Source organism: Elaeis guineensis, chromosome 9 (genome assembly GCF_000442705.2).
Source record: "Elaeis guineensis isolate ETL-2024a chromosome 9, EG11, whole genome shotgun sequence".
NCBI lineage: Eukaryota > Viridiplantae > Streptophyta > Magnoliopsida > Arecales > Arecaceae > Elaeis > Elaeis guineensis.
The window spans coordinates 23,131,906-23,150,659 of record NC_026001.2 but is presented as its reverse complement, the minus strand read 5'-3'; the positions used below and the strand labels follow the sequence as shown (position 1 = coordinate 23,150,659).

Sequence of the window (18,754 nt, the reverse complement as noted above, 5' to 3'; positions counted from 1 at the left end):
CATTAGAGAAACCATCATCGATAGGGCCTTGTTAGACTTAGGGGCTACTGTGAACATCTTATCTTATTCAGTCTATGAAAAATTGAGGATAGGAGAATTAAAATCTACATAAATCACATTACAATTGGCAGACCGATCAGTGAGGGTCCCTAAGGGAGTTATGGAGGATGTGCTAATCAAGGTCGGTACTTTCATTTATCCTGTAAATTTTATGATCCTTGAGACTGAACCAATGTTTAACCCAAAAGATCACATCCCAATCATCTTAGGAAGATCACTTTTAGCAACCACCAATGCCTAATCAGCTGCCACAATGGACTCATGAAGTTCTCATTTGAAACATATCCATTGATCTTAATATTTTTAATTTTAAAAATAAAAAAGATCAATTCATTGATGTAAATCTGATCCAGGATGAGATTTATGAGCCATTGACCTAAGGTCGGGATGAAGAATTTGACTACAATCTCTGGTTAAACCAAGAACCTAAAATCACTTATGAAATTTTTACGTTCAGTGATCAGAGAGTTCATCTACAATGACAACCATCTGTCGAACCACTTGTAAGAATGGATGAGCCAATATCCAAACCATCAATTGAGGAAGCACTAAAACTAGAACTCAAAACACTCTTCGAATACCTCAAATATGCATATCTAGATCCATTAAAAATTCTGTCCATAATCATCGCATCAGACCTAGATCAAACCCAAGAGGAGGATGTTGAGAATTGTGTCCAAAGCCAATCATCAGCCTATTAATGGTTGAGCTCATATTTATAAATTATATATGAATTGTTAAATAATAAATATTATTTAGTTGTTTCATAATTTTTGTACATCTTCTTTGAACTCCTATGTTATGATGAAGTCCTTAGGACTATTTAAATCGATATAGGAGGATATATTATTTAGTCCTTAAACTTTGTTCACAATCAAACGATATGCTATTATGAGGATGATAGATATATCAAGTGTAGGTCTTTGTATGCCATGTGTACTTGGTTGTCCTCTTAACTAAGGAGTGTAGAGATATTGGCATGGCATGCTAATGAGATATAGATATGCATTTCACTAAACGTGATCAACTGTGGAGTATTCTGCTATCAAAAATAGCTCATGAAAGATATGGATATAAGTGTTCCTTCGATCTGAGATCATCACAGTGATCTGCAAGCAACTTACTGTGCTTTGGTGCTGGACTACCTAAATTTTTAATTCAGTGATGAAAGATTTTTGGACACAGTCAAGTACTTATGAAATCGATATATGAGTCAAGATAGAATTGACCTCTCCGAATAAGTAGGAGTTAATGCATCAGTGTATTTTAATTCAGTAAAATCTCAGTCGGGATAATCTATATGATGGATTTGAAAAGTTGAAATACAATATGCATGACCTTTTTAGGATTGACAGTTAAATCCTAGGTCACCTTAAGAATTAGGGTCAAACAAATAAATTATATGATAACTATATGCCAATGGATTCTTGAATATTGCTTAGTAATCATTCGACCTATCCAGATGTCGGACACCATTGCTAGATGGTCACTTTGATTGGCATAGAAAAATTATTTTTGTACTATCGATTTAGATTCGAACCTATGACGTCACACTCAAAAAAAATTTCTGACAGATTATGTGGCTGATGACGATTGAGAATTATTTCAGAATATAATCATCAATTTGATTGATGATTAACCTTATGCAAAAGTTGTAATAAATTAATTCGTTAATAGTTAATGAATTATAACAGGATTGATAAGTAATTAAATTACTAATTAGCTCAATTTGATTGAGTATTGAGATTTGGATCAAGTCTAATTGAATTAGATTCAATTAGATTTGACCCGATTAGGTTATGAGATGACCTAATCGCTAAGGATGTTCAATTCCTGATTTGATCGAAACTTGAGCTCAATTAATTTTTTATTTGATTAGAATTTAATTGAGATAATTTTTTACCTAATTAGATTAGGTTCAATTGTCAGATTGGGTCTAACCTAACTTAGTTTGGATGAGAACCTAACTAGATCAATTTCAAGTTCAAATGGATTTGAACCAAAACCCTTGCGCCACCTTATCTCTGCACCCTCCTCTTCCTCATGCAAGAAATATTTTTGTGTGAAGGTTTCTCACACCCAAAAGAGGTTTGTTGCCCACTCTCTGGTCCCCTTTGGATTAGGATGAGTTTGGTTAATATTCGAATTCAAATGGTTTGAATTTTGACTTAAAATTATCTTGTTCTTATCCTTATCCTATCCTTGTCGCCAACTCCTTAAGAGGGCTGATCATTTGTGTGACAAATGAGAAGAAAATTTGGTAAGAAATATCTCATGCCTCAGCCCTTCTGACACCCTCTTTGGATAAGGATTAAGTGGTTTGAGTTTAAATTCAAAGAGAGTTTGAATTTGAACTAAATCAACCACTTTATCCTTATTCTCATCTCATCTCCATGCCCACCTTAAAACCACTCAAATTTTGTGCAACAAAAGAGAGACTTTCACTGTGAGATTGGTTTTCTCAGAGAGAGGGGGTGGGTATAGAGAGGGGGCAGGTCCATTTGTGTGACAGATAAGAGGATACACACTTCCTCTTGGGCATGAGTTCTAGGGTGGGTGTTCTAAGGTTTCTACTCTAGGTTTTATGAGAAGAAAGATAAGAGGATCTTATTCTGTTCTTTCTACACCACCACCTCCTCTTGTTGTTCCATCTTCAGATCCAAAAGAATTCAGATGATCCAAAGAAAGGAGCAAAAATCAGCCATCCAGTGCCTTTCGCGCAAGCTAGCACTCTTAGGGAAAGACAATCGGATCAGGGCTTCGAGTGGACATCCTGTAGAGGCTGGACGTGCTGTGTAACTACTCGACATCAGAAAGAATCTATTACCACATCTATCAGCAGTGATGATCATCGACCCATGCTCTGGTAAAGAATCTAATCTCAGTAGATAGGATCTACTCTTGATTAGTATGTTTGTTATAGATATGATCTACTTGCATGATTGATATGATCAATCACATATAGAAATCAGATGTTGCATTCATTCATGTCATATGATCCAAATTAGACAGTTTCTAGATCAGATCTAGTGCATGCAAAATAGATTAAATTATTTAATCTATAGTCTTCAACTAAAAATTTTGAAAAAGTATGCTTTGAACTGCCGATTTTTTCCTTCAAATGGTATTAGAGCCCCGTTTCCTATGACATATGTATTATGCATGAAATCTAATTTTAATTATTTAGATTAGATCTAAATAATTAATCTTAATTCTGAGTAGTGTAGTAGTCAAATTTGGTAGATCACCATAGCCATCCAATCATAGGAGAAAATAGGGTTTTATGGCCCTCTCCTTCCATTCGATGGGGTTCTCCTATAATGTGTAGGAGTACTACATAATTAATTTTCATGAAGATGATCAATGAAAAGAGCTTAAAAATTTTATTTTAGATTTGATATATTGTATGTTAGATTTAAAATTAATTTTTAGATTGATTGCATGAAAATTTATAAAAATATTTTATAAAATTTGAAATTATTTTCAAACACCAAATCCCAACCCATATCAGCCCAAACTTAATTAAGAATTAAGTGATCTAGATTTCAAAATCAAAAATCTAAAGTCTATTTTTCATAAATCATGGGTTTATGGGTTAGCTCGAGTCAGATCCATTTAACTGGGTTAGATCTAGAATTAGAAATCATAGATAATAGATTAAGTTAAGTAATTGACTAAATCTAATTAACGGTTAATTCTAACGGGTCAATTCTTCTTTGATCAATTCTCAATAGTTGTAGTTGATCAAAGTCCATGTCTTTGATTAGATCAAGATGGACCTCGATCGTAGTTCCATAGTCAAATTCAAGTCTATAACTTGATCAAATTAAAACTGATTAACCAGTTGGTGTCTAAAGTAAATTTGGCAGTCTTGATCACTAGTCATTAATTAGGAGCTACTCGCATATATTGAGTCTATGACAAGTTAATGACATATCCCTCCCATCGATCTTACTTACCTGACCAACATAGTGAATCATATTTTGATCAGATCATTTAATGACTAGAAAATCAATATGACTGATTTAGGTGCCCCTAGTTCGACTTATCCGTAGTCCTCTTTATGACTTGGTGAAGTCAGTAGGAGGATTTGTGACTAGTCAGCTAGATCAGCTTATATCTAGTCTTCTTTGATCTGACTTCGTGAAGTCAGTGGAAAGATTATCATTAGCTAGTCAGTCTTTTTTCTTCTCTCAATACATCTAACTAAATCCTCTAAAATTATTAGATCCCTAAAAATAAAATAGTTATGGTGATAACTAGATCATAGCCTCCTATAAAGTAGAATGATAATGTATCCAACAGTTTGGATGATCATTGGAGGTGCCACATGCCTCATGTTCATCTGCTTGTCGAAATTATCATTCATAATATGTTGATTCAGATGTATCTTTCTAATGATGGTCATGTTGGCCGAGCCACACTCAAGCTTAGTCATTCATTTGTCAAATACACTGAATTTTGACATATTAATGGTTGGACCTAATCAGAACTTTTAGTGGAGGCACCATATGCTTGCTGAAGAGGTGTCTGGGGCAAAATTAATTACTAAAATTATTTAATAAAATAATTGATTAAGAACCTATCCATCGGTGCACACGAATTGGTCGAGCCACACTCGGGCCTATGTGCAGCCTGTGTGGATTCTAATATTTGCTAAAAAATTAGTATAATTTCTTGAATTGAAGGTAGAGGCTACCAATTCAAATAAAATAATGAAAAAACTTTTAGGCTAAAATTTATAATTTTTGGCTGAATCAATTCATTTATTAATTAGATTTTTTATTTTTTTTCAATTATGGCCACTACTTTATCGCTCTGATCATTATTAGATAGTAATAAATTGATGAGACCCAATTTCGATATTGGTATCAAAAACTTAAAATTATTCTGGAGCACGAATGGATCTGGTACGTACTGATAGATCCGACATCTGACTAGCCAACTCCGAACACTCATAGTATGATTTGAGATACTTATCAAAAGTAGCTCAACGATCGAACCACAGTGTGTTGCATAAAGCTGGCAGCTATGAATGATGAGTTCAATCATAGATTTGAAAATGCTCAGCCATAGGACATGCTTCAAATGTTGAACGGATCTTTAGGCACTCCTGACGATGTTGAGAGGCACCAAATGAGTTGTGCTATCTTCAACACTCGAATGAGAAAAGAGACATCAGTCATTGATCATGTACTGTATATGATCGAGTTGATTGAGTGCCTGAGCAAACTCAATTTTTTTCTGCATGAGCAGTTAGGAAAGGATGCAATTTTGAACTCTCTGCTAAAATTCTATCTTCCATTCCTTACTCATTACAGAATAACAAAGCCTACAGTCAACTACTATGGTTTACTGAGATTGCTGCAGAACTTTGAGAAGAATCATCAGCTCCACAAGAAATTAGTGAATGTAGTGGGAGGTGCTTCTTCTGGACGTTGACCTTTTAAGAAAGAGAAGAAAAATAAGAAAAATAAAAAGAAGGTGCAAAGTGCTGGGGCATCCAAATCCTGTCAGACTAAGAAATCTAAATCCGATCAGAGTAAGATAGAATGCTTCACTGTAAGAAGCAGGGACACAGGAAGAGAAACTATCCTCAGTACATTACTCTTTCGATCTGAACAGATCGAGAAAGAAACAAGCTGTTGCTGGATAAAGTAATTATATGATAACATCTTGTAATTTCTTTATTTGTGATTCTACTACCTGAATATTAGATATCAAAAATCTTTTTAACATATGCAATTCATTGTAAGGTCTGCAAGTCAGTAGAAGATTTCAAGAAGGTGAGAGATTCCTTAATATTGGAGATGGAAGATCAGTTTCAGTTTTAGCGTTAGAGATTGTCAAGTTTGTATTCAAATTTAATATAATTATTCTTAGTAAATGTCACTTTTATCCTTCATTTTTATTGAATATTATTTCTGTAGGTCTTTTAGCCATGAACGGTTATGAGATTTCAATAAAAAAAAATTTAATATCACTATGAATGGTATTAATGTGATGAATGGATAATTGAACAATAAAATTTATATATTGTCACAGTCTGTTAGTATGATATACACGTCCGGCAAATATCCTAAAATTGATGATGTCTCCGATATCTACATTGGGCACTGTAGATTAGTTCATGTTACCAAGAATAGAATAAATAAGTGGACTCAAGAGGAAATCCTCGAGTAAGTGATTGTGAATCACTTACAACCTGTGAGTCCTATCTCCTTAGAAAAATGATCAAGTCTCCTTTTACTGAAAAAGGTGAATGAGCCAGTAAAGTTCTAGGTCTAATACATTCTGATATATATGGACCCATGAACAGGAGTGCTAGAGGTGGGTATTACTACTTCATTATATTTACAGATGATCTATTGAGGTATGGGCACATCTACTTAATGATGCATAAGTCTGAATTATTTAAAATGTTCAAGCGGTTCCATAACGAGGTAGAAAAATAAATTGGAAAGAGTATTAAAACTCTTTAATCTGATCAAGGAGGTGAATACCTCTTCAGTGAATTTTTGATATATTTAGAAGAAAATGAGATTCTCTCACAATGGACCCCTCCTGAAATATCACAGTATAATGGTGTGTCAAAAAGGAGGAATCAAATCCTGTTAGACATGGTTCGATTCATGATGGACTTTGCAAGTCTGTCGATCTTCTTTTGAGGATATACACTCGAGTCAGCTTGTTATATACTTAATAAAGTTTCGAGTAAGTCTGTAAGTAAAACATCATATGAGCTATGGACAGGACATAAGCCAGTACTCTCTCACCTTAGGGTTTGGGGGTGTCTGACTTATATCAAACATTTGAAAATGGATAAGTTTGAATCTAGGTCTGACAAGTATCTATTTATAAAATACTCAAAAAAAACTAAAGAGTATTACTTCTACCTTGCTGATGAATAAAAAATTTTTATCAGCAATAGAGCAGTCTTTTTAGAAAAGAAGTTCTTTGGAGAAGGAACTAATATCTCTAAGGTCAAACTTGATGAAGTTGATCGATAGAAGAACTGGCACAATATAGTAAATCCATAGAGTCAGATTTGATTAGATCAAATTTGGAACCAATTGTAGAAACATCTTTGAGGAGATCCAATAAAGTATCACATCAGCCAGACAGATATGACAGTTTTTTGGTCCACGATGGTGATCCTGTTGAACTCAATAAAAACAACAATAATTCGATCATCTATATGGATGCAATGCGGAGGTCTGACTCTGATAAATAGCTAAAAGCCATGAAGTCTAAAATAAAGTCCATGAAGGTCAATGATGTATGGACACTGGTTGACCTACCGAAAGGAATAAAATCTATAGAGTGTAAGTGGATCTTCAAAAAGAAAAGGGGCACAAACAGAAAGCTGGAGACCTATAAAATTCATCCGATTATCAAAGATTATCATCAGCATTATGGTATTGACTATGATGAGATATTTTCTTCTATAGCAATGCTTAAATCCATTCGGATTATGCTTGCGATAGTAGCACATCTGGACTATGAAATCTGACAAATGAATGTGAAAACAGCCTTCCTAAATGGAGAGCTGGAAGAAGAAGTGTATATGATACAACCTGAAATTTTATATCCATAAATGAGTCTAAGGTGTGCAAGCTTCAGAGATCCATTTATGGACTGAAGTAGGCATCTCAGATTGGAATATATGTTTTAATAAAGTGATCAGAACGTATGGCTTCATTAAGAATAGAGAAGAACCCTACATATACAAATGAATTAATAATTCTGTGATGGTATTTCTTATTTTATATGTGGATAATATTTTCTTAATCAAAAATGATATCCCTACATTACAAGGAATAAAGGTTTGACAGTCGTCATGGTTCTCTATGAAGAACTTAGGAGAGGTATCCTACATCCTATAGATAAAGATATATAGAGATAAATCTAATAGGTTGCTTGGGTTATCCCAGTCCATGTATATTGATACTATATTGAAGCGGTTCAGTATGGAGAATTTCAAGAAAGACTATCTTCCAATAGGTCATAAAATTTTTTTCTCGAAAAGAAATTGTCTGACAACTCCTCAAGAGAGAGAGTGTATAAGTAAAATTTTATATGCTTCGACAGTGGGATCCATTATGTACACCATGATATGTACGAGATCAGACGTGGCATACTCACTAGGGGTAGTGAGCAGATACTAATCCGATCTAGGTGAGAACCACTGGAAGGTCGTAAAGACCCTCCTTAAGTATATGAGAAATACTAAGGGCCAGTGGCTTGTTTATGAAGAATCTGACTTAAAACTTATGAGATTTACAGACTCTAATTTTTAGTCAGATCATGATGATAGCAAGTGTGTCGAGATACGTATATATCCTGAATGGTGGAGTAGTCTGCTGGAAAAATTCCAAGCAGCACACTATGGCCAACTTTACTTACGAGGTGAAATATATAGTGACATTCAATACTGTGAAAGAAGCTGTGTGGTTGTGAAAGTTCATCGACGAGCTCAAAGTGTCACCCTCGCTTGATGGCTCTATCTTGTTGTACTATGACAGCACTGGCATCATTACTCAAACCAAAAAACTGAAGTCACATCAGCGCACCAAGCACATTCTGCGCCACTACCACATGATCCGAGAGATCATGGATCAAGATGACATCGAGCTTCAAAAGATCGATAGAAAGAAAAATCTGACCGATCCATTTACTAAAGCCCTCGATGTCAAAAAGTTCGAAGATCATAAATCAAAGATGGGTATACAATACTATACCGATTGACTTTAGTCCAAGTGAGAGTTGTTGGAAATTATATCCCAAAGTCAATCATCAATCTGTTGATGGTTGAGTTCATATTTATAAATTATATATGAATTATTAAATAATAAATATTATTGGGCATTTTCATCACTTATATACATCTTCTTTGAACTCCTGTATTATGATGAAGTTCTTAAAACTATTTAAATTGATATAGGAGGATATATTGTTTAGTCCTTAAACCTTATTCACGACCAAATGATATGTTATTATTAAAATAATAGCTATATCAAGTGTAGGTTTTTGTATGCTATATACGTTGGCTATCCTCTTAATCAAGGAGTGTGGAGATACTAGCATGGCATGCTAGTGAGATGTAGGTGTATATCTCACTGAATGTGACCTACTATGGAGCACTCTATTGTCAAGAGTAGCTCGTGAAGGCTATGGGTATAAGTGTCTCTCCGATCTGAGATCATCATGGTGACTTGAAAGTAACTTATTGTATTTTGATATTAAACTATCTAAATTTTTAATTCAGTGATGAAAGATTTTTGGATATAGTCAAGTACTTGCAAAGTCGGTATGTGAGTCAAGATAGAATTGATCCCTCCGAATAAGTAAAAGTTAATGCATCAGTGTATTTTAATTCAGTAAAACCTCGATTAGGATAATCCATATGATGGATTTGAAAAATTGAAATATAATATAAATGATCTTTTCAGGGTTGACAGTTAAACCTTAGGTTACCTTGAGCATTAGGATCAAAAGGATGAATAATATGATAACCATATGCCAATAGGTTCTTATGCTCAGCAATCATTCGGTCTATCCGGACATCGGGTATCATTGCTAGATGATCACTTTGATTAGTATAGAAAAATTATTCTTATGCTACCAGCTTAGGTTTGAACCTATGGGGTCACACTCAAAAAAGTTTCTGACTGATCATGTGACTGATCGATGATTGAGAATCGTTTCAGGATATAATCATCAATTCGATTGATGATTAACCTTGTGCAAAAATTATAATAAATTAATTTACTAATAGTTGATAAATTATAGAAAGATTAATAAGTAATTAGATTGTTAATTAGCTCAATTTGATTGAGCATTGAGGTTTGGATCAAGTCTAATAGAATTAGATTCAATTAGGTTTAACCCAATTAGGTTATGAGATGACCTAATCGCAAAGGATGTTTGTTTTCTGATTTGATCAAAACTTGAGCTCAATTAATTTTTAATTTGATTAAGATTTAATTAAGATAATTTATTATCTAATTAGATTAGGTTCAACGGTCAGATTGGGTCTAACCTAATTTAGTTTGGTTGAGAACCTAATTGGATCAATTTTAAGTTCAAATGGATTTGAACCAAAACCCTTGCGCCACCTTATCTCTGCACCCTTCTCTTCTTCACGCAAGAAATATTTTTGCATGAAGGTTCTCATGCCCAAAAGAGGTTTGTCACCCACTCTTTGGTCTCCTTTGAATTAGGATGAGTTTGGTTAATATTTGAATTCAAATGATTTGAATTTTGACTTAAAACTATCTTGTTCCTATCCTTATCCTATCCTTGTCACCAACTCCTTGGGAGGGCTGATCATTTGTGTGACAAATGAGAAGAAAATTTGGTGAAAAATGTGTCATGCCTCAGCCCTTCTGACACCTTCCTTGGATAAGGATTAAGTGGTTTGAGTTTAAATTCAAAGGGAGTTTGAATTTGAACTAAATCAACCACTTTATCTTTATCCTCATCTCATCTCCATGCCCACCTTAAAATCTCTCAAATTTTGTGCGACAAAAGAGAGGCTTTGACCATGAGATTGGTTTTCTCAGAGAGAGGGGGCATGTACAGAGAGGGGGTAGGTCCATTTGTGCGACAGATAAGAGGATACACACTTCCTCTTAGGCATGAGTTCTAGGGTGGGTATCCTAGGGTTTCTACTCTAGGTTTTGTGAGAAGAAAGATAAGAAGGTCTTGTTCTATTCTTCCTACACCACCATCTCCTCCTGTTGTTCCATATTTAGGTCCGAAAGAGTCTGGGTAATCCAAAGGAAGGAGAAAAAATCAGCCACCCAGTGCCTTTCACACAAGCTAGCACTTCTGGGGAAGGATGATCGGATCAAAGCTTCGAGTGAACATCTTGTAGAGGCCGGACGTGCTGTGCAGCTACTCAATATCAGGAAGAATCCATTATCACGTCTATCAATAGTGGTGATCATCGATTTGTGCTCTGGTAAAGAATCTAATCTCAGTAGATAAGATCTACTCTTGATTAGTATGTTTGTTACAGATATGATCTGCTTGCATGATTGATATGATCAATCACATATAGAAATCAGATGTTGCATTTATTCATGTCATATGATCCAAATTAAGTAGTTTCTATATCAGATTTGGGGCAAGCAAAATAGATTAAATTATTTAATCTATAGTCTTTCGCTAAAAAATTTTGAAAAAGCATGCTTTGAATTATCGATTTTTCCCTTCAGAGGAACTTTTAGTTGCCCTCAGAGACAATCAAAAGGCCATAGGTTGGACCATGGTTGATATCAAGGGGATCAGCCCTTCAATTGTCCAACATTGAATTCATTTAGGAGAGGAAGCCAAGCCAATTAGAGATCCCTAAAGGAGGCTTAACTTAGCTATGAAAGAGGTAGTGAAGAAAGAGATTCTCAAGTTACTAAACCCCATTTTAGATAGTTTATGGGTTAGCCTAATTCAAGTAGTGCCTAAGAAGTCAGAGATAACAATGGTCCAAAATGAATCAAATGAGTTAGTACCGACCAGAGTCCAAACTAAATGGAGAGTCTGTATTGATGATAGAAAATTGAATGCGGCCATAAAAAAAGATCATTTTTCTCTACCATTCATTGACCAGATGTTGGAGAGGTTATCCGAATATGAATTCTATTATTTTCTTGATAGATACTCTGACTACAATCAAATTCATAGCACCAGAGGATCAAGAGAAGACCATATTTACCTATCCATTTGAAACTTTTGCCTATAGATGCATGTCCTTTGGCTTATATAATGCTCCATCTACTTTTCAAAGGTGCATGATCAGCATCTTTTCTGACGTAATCGAGAGATTTTTAAAAATATTTATGGATGATTTTTTTATCTTTGGCTCCATCTTCTTCGAGTGCCTACATCACTTAAGACTAGTTTTAGAAAGATGTAAGGATAAACACTTAGTACTTAATTAAAAAAATACCAATTTATGGTCAAAAAAGGTACAGTACTTGACTATGTTATCTCAAAGAAGGATATTGAAGTGGACAAAGCCAAAGTAGACTTAATTGCAAATCTTCTACCATCCAAATTAGTCAAAAAAATCCATTCATTTTTAGAACATGCTGGCTTCTATAGGAGGTTCATCAAGAATTTCAGCAAGATAGCTTGACCATTAAACAATTTTCTTACCAAAGAAGTCAAATTTGACTTCACACCCATCATTCACCCACCTGACTAGACTCAATCCTTCAAACTCATGTGTGATGCATCTGATCACGCTATCAGAGCCATTCTAAGATAGAGAATTGATAAGCTGCCACGAGTCATTTACTATACCAGTAGGACCCTTAATAACATACAGCTTAATTACTCCACAACTGAGAAAGAGTTCTTGGCTATCATTTTTGTTCTAAAAAAGTTTAGATCTTATTTGGTTGGATCACACATCATTGTGTATACTGATCACTCAACCATTAGATATCTCTTGTCAAAGAAAGATGCCAAGGCATGTCTGATCTGATGGATTTTACTTCTTCAAAAGTTTGATTTAGAAATCAAGGACAAAAAGAAAATCAAAAATATAGTAACTGATTACTTATTTCGATTGATAGATGCACCTTCTAATGAAGTATCAATAAAAGAGTCTTTTCCTGACGAACAACTCATGTCTGTGACCATAGAACCATGGTATGCTGATATTGTCAATTATTTAGCCACGAGTAAGATTTTCTCCCCTGGAACACTCAGGATAAATATAAATTCTTTATCCAAGTAAAGTATTTTATTTGGCACAATCCATATCTATTCAAACAATGTTCTAACCAAATCATCAGAAGGTGTGTTCTGGATCATGAGGTCAAAAGCATCTTGTCTTTTCGTCACAACCAAGCCTGTGGTGGCCACTTTGGATCCAAGAAGACTACCGCAAAAGTTCTCCAATGTGAATTATATTGGTCCAATCTATTTAAGGATGCACATGAGTACTGAAAAACTATGCTAGGTGTCAACAAGTAGGACGAATCACAAAAAGAGACATAATGTCATTAAATCCGATCCTAGTTGTTGATATTTTTAATGGGTGGGGAATCAATTTCATGGAATCATTTTCAAAATCTTTTGAAAATGAATATATCTTGGTGGCTGTTGATTATGTATCTAAATTGGTAGAAGCTATGCCATGTAGGTCGAATGATAGCAAAATTATTGTCAAGTTTTTAAAAGAAAACATTCTCTCTCATTTTAGAATCTCTAAAGCCATTATAAGTGATCGAGGAACATATTTTTTCAATCAATCCTTTGCATCTCTGATGAAAAAGTATAGCATCACCCATAAATTGGTCATACCCTATCACCCTCAAACTAGTGGGCAAGTCGAAGTTTTAAATTATCAAATCAAACAAATCCTAGAGAAGACTATGAGCATCCATGGAAAAGATTGGTTATTGAAGCTAATGGATGCTCTTTGGGTATATCGCACTGCCTTCAAAACCAACTTAGAAATGTCTCTATAAAGACTTTTATTTGGTAAAGCATGTTACTTACCAGTCGAGCTTGAACAAAGGGTTATGTGGACCATCAAAAAATTGAACATGGACCTAGATGAGGCTGGACAGCATAGGAAGCTATAAATCAATGAACTAAAGGAAATCAGAAATGAGGCATATTAAAATGCTAAGATATTTCATGATCGAGCAATTTTTAGAAAATCATTTACACCTGATCAAAAAGTTCTTTTGTATAACTCTAAGTTATATTTATTTTTTGAAAAATTGAGATCTAGGTAGACAGAGCCCTTTATAGTAAAAAAAATTTCTCACATAGGGCTGTAGAGATCGAGAATCCAAGTAATGGTGCCGTTTTGAAAGTTAATGGATAACAATTGAAACCATTCTTGGAGTTGCCTACTGAAGTTGTAAAGGAAGCCATGGTTCTCCATGAGCCTACTTATACTGACTGATTCTGTATCAAGGATTTAGTCTAGTTGAAGACTTTAAACTTAGCACTTTTTAGGAGACAATCCAAATTTTTTATTTTCTCTATCCTTTCCTTTAGTGATTTTTATTTTTTTAAAGAATAATAGACCACTCCTTACGAAAGCACCCGGCAATACACGAGCACACCTAGTAAGGGGACATCTCTTCTTGCCTTATTTACATATTTTTATTCTATTTTTTCTTACTCCATTAAGGACAATAGAAATTAAGCTGGGGGGTAAGGATAATAATTAAAAAAATATTTATGTCCTTGAATAAGTAAGTAATTAGTGTTTAGGCACACGATTATCCTAGATTTAGTTGAATCAAGTAAATTTTAAAATAGCAATTGATGTTCATCTAGAAAATTCTTAAGATCCCGAGGGATCAAGTATTAAGAAAATCTAATAAATGGTTAAATGTAGAATAAAAATTATTCTAGCATTTCTCACTCTTCCAACTAGAATCAAAGAAGAGTTTATTTTTATAAGCATAAGTAAAGTATTTATACGTTCCTTCATAAAATATAAAAAAATAAGAATAAGTTCTAAGCATTTTTCATCGAGTAATCGGATCTCTTTGTCTCAAGAAGTATTGAGTCTCGCATCAAAAAATAAAAAATATGAAAGAATTTTATCCTTTGAAAAAAGAAAAGAAAAAAAGAAGATAAGTTCTAAACATTGATCTCCCATCGAGTAACCAAACCTCTTTGCCTCAAGAAGCATTGATGTTCACGTCAAAAAGTGAGCAATGTGAAGAAGTCTCTTTCAAAAAAAAAGAGGGGAGGGAGCCAAGAGTTAATTTACACTTGCTTGTATTAAAGTAGACAATTTGAAGATAAAAGTAGGAATTGATCTAGAAAAGGCTTGGAAATAATTTTTGTTCTATATTTAACCATCATATTAGTGAGTATTAATACCCCTATGACCTATCTCAATGATATTCTTTTGAATATCAATGGACTATTTAAAAAATTGCATGATAAAATACTCATTTCAGAGAATGACGGTATCTAACACTAATTTCTTTCTTTACTCGAGGATGAGCAAAGTTTAAGTTAGGGGATGTGATAAATACAATAAATATTTTATAAAAACTATCAAAATAGATACTAATTGATCTTTATTCCTTAAAAATTGATGCTTTTGTTTATATTTTGCAGGAAAGATGATCACCAATTTAAAGAGCTCAATTTGCAGATTAAAATGACTCAAATTGGGAATAAATCGAACTCAAAAAGATCCAAAAATCAGCCCAAAGCCATTCAGTCCACCACGATCTACAGAGCAGGCACAGTCCACGAAATAGCAAGCGCAATCCACTGGAATATGGTGCAGTCTACCGCACGGTGCATAAGCTAGTGCACACCCGATCCACATGCGGCTCATGGGAATAATCCCGTCGTCTTTTATCATGGCGCATGAGGCGGGTAGCTTCTATTGCACCATTGAATGGCTGAAACACCCAATCAAACGGCCAGAAATGCTCTGTTCCAAATCAAGCGGTGGTGGCCCACCTATTTTACATGATCCAACAGTTGTAATTGATCCAAAGGCACGATCGGACGGCTGGAATCAATGTCGGCTGAGAGAACTGAAATAGAAGAGATCTTGTGCACGATTCGATGGTCAAAAATGAAGATCAAGCATGATCCAATGGCCAGTGTTGTTTTTCGAATCGATAAGGAGTGGTTTAGGCCTGATCTGGGGCATTTGATGATGATCCGATGGCCAGAAAATTAGTTTTGCCTGAGACACAGTTGGGATGCGAATTTGAGGGATTTGAGAGTCTGTGAATGGCCAGGACATGGAAGATGTTGTGCTTTATAAAAGGGAGGCACTACGGATAATAGAGAATAACAACGGAAGCAGGAAGTAGAGCAAGCAGCAGTAGTCTTCTATTTTTCTTAGCGCTTGTTTAGGGGAGAATATGGAGGAAGTGATGAAGATCTTTATGCGTGGCTAGACTCCTCCAACCTGGAAAGACGATGAAGCCTGTAAACATATTTTTATTTTTTTATATTTAATTTTTATGTAATAAAATTATACTTTATTTTATATCTTTTTATTTTTTTGAGGTATTGATTTAGCCCGCATGGCCTATACCTTCTATAGGCGTGCCATGATCTTCGAATATGATATGCGCCTAGGAGAGATAGATCGTCGTATATTAGATTAAATCTTCTATCTTGTAATTAAATTTAGATAATTTATACTCTAAATGGATGAATCGTGATTTACGGATATGATCCGTACCTCTCAGAGATAAACTATACTAATACCCTAATCACAAGTATTAATATTACAATATAAAAAAGAAAAAAATAAAATCTATTTTACATGGTGGATTTTGAATTTCTAGATTATCTCTCTGACTTATTTTCATTCATAAATTACTTTAAACTTGCAGTTTAATTCTTGTTGTTTTATTTTTAAATTCTTCCACAATCAAGTTTCTTTTATTGCTTCTTCATAAAATAATTGTTCTGGATCTCTAAAGATACGATTCTGACTCATCCTATTTATATACTTTGAGTTGATTTTTATTTTTGACCGCCTACGATAGCGATCACACTTTGTCCTCTTGTTTCCTGTTGATGTATTATCTCTCTGATTTGTTTTTATTCACAAATTACTTTAAACTTGCAGTTTAATTCTTGTTGTTTTATTTTTAAATTCTTTCACAATCAAGTCTCTTTTATTGCTTCTTCATAAAATAATTGTCCTAGATCTCTAAGGATACGATTTTTGACTCATCCTATCTATATACTTTGGGTTGATTTTTATTTTTTACTGCCTACGATAGCGATCACACCTTGTCCTCTTGTTTCCTGTTGATGTATCTCCTACTATTAAGGTACTCATATCTACATTTACAATCTCATATGTTCTCCTTGTATAATCAAATTTATCATATTAGATTATATTGCATGAATGAGTATAAAAGAACTATTAAGCAAGGATTTGACATAACACAGGATTATAATCTAACACAATAAGAATGAACTATTAAGTAAGGATATGATATAACACAGTATTATAACATAACACAGTAAGTATTATAACATAGCAAGAAAAATATTAAAAAAGGATGATAATATAACACATAATATTCATACAAATATTAAGAGCCCTAAATATTAAAAGCAACAATGATGATAATTGTTTCTTCAAATTCTATTATGTTGCCACTCTACAAATATTTGGACTGCAAGATTAGCCCTGAATATATTTCAAGATACAGATGACTCAATATGCTTAATATATGCACCATGCTCATATGGAAAACTACCATAAGCCACTCCTTTTCATTGTACAAAGCCTCAATATGAGTTACAGGTATCTCTCTTCTAATGTAGTTGTGCAGCAAGCAACGTACAGATATGAACCTACACATTATTTTAATAAGAGTTGTGCAGCAAGCAACGTACAGATATGAACCTACACATTATTTTAATAAGAGTTGTGCAGCAAGCAACGTACAGAAATGAGCCTACACATTATCTTAATAAAATACTAAGTGTGGCTCCTTAGGATTGCCATCTTAGCTTTAGTTGGCCGAAATATCTCTCAATTACATTTCTAGCCTTTGAGTGCCTCATATTATAGAGCTCCTCAGATGTAGTGGGTTGATGATCCTATCTCCACTCATTGAAGTGATATCTCTGACTTCTAAATAGAGTTAAGAAACCCTTAGAATTTATGTATTAAGCATCACACAGGTAGTAATAACCTACTCATTCAAAAGCACGCAAAAAAGTAAAGTGAGAAAAAATTATTAATCCTAATTATGCAACGAAAGTTTAGTAGTAATAAAGGACTTAAAATTATCTTGTGAGACTTTTAATCTATTTCTATGAGAAATGGCATCTCTGAGGACCCTATTATCATGTGCTGACCCCTCCCATCAAGGTTATCCTGTGAGCACACACCAAGTACATTTGTAGAAATCTCATTCTTTCTTGATCGATATCTAGATCTGTCTTTCTCTGAAACTCATACTTCAATATGGGTACCATCCAATGCATCTAGATAATTTTATAGTACAAATATAGACATAATAATGAGTGTTTAACAATATAATAAGTGGAAATAGTGCCTTTAATTTAAACTATAATATTAGCTCACCTTAAACCACTTCTATTTCTCATTTGTTGATATATCTGTAATAGGCTCAGGCTTCTTTAGTAAATGTGTATGAAATCTCAAGATAGTGTTTAGGACAATATTAAAATGCCCACTTACTATTTCATCCGATCTATAAAAGTATAATTGCATTACCCTATTTTTAGAGTGATGGCTTAGGGTATGAAGGAATATTGCAACCATCTCTTCCACATGAATATTTTTATTCTCCTCTAATTTGCTTACTGATCTAAGCATTTTACAAATTTTCAAAATGCCTTCCTATCCATTCTAGATGGATCGATACAAACTTGATCACTCTCCATTATCATGAGCCTAAGAATAGCTATACTATTCATCACCCTCTTATCAAGTATTCTATCAAAAATATACACCACTTTCTTAGGAATTCTAATATTCAGCCATGCCAAGGTTTCAAGAATCATAATTTTCATTGACATTATCATCAACATCATCTCTATGTATATCACCAAAATACTAATTGCCATCTTCTTTTTTTTCAGACATAGATAAACAAGCTATAACTGTCATAAGCAAACAACAAACAATCATAGGATAAAAATTAATTAAATAAGCTTTATGAGTGCATTTAGAAAACTATAAAAT

General features: G+C 33.9%; 1 pseudogene; it reads right to left on the bottom strand.

The window, feature by feature from the left end:
- Positions 1-17,172: 17,172 nt before the first annotated feature.
- LOC140851683 (uncharacterized) lies at positions 17,173-18,486 on the bottom strand (annotated as a pseudogene).
- Positions 18,487-18,754: the final 268 nt, after the last annotated feature.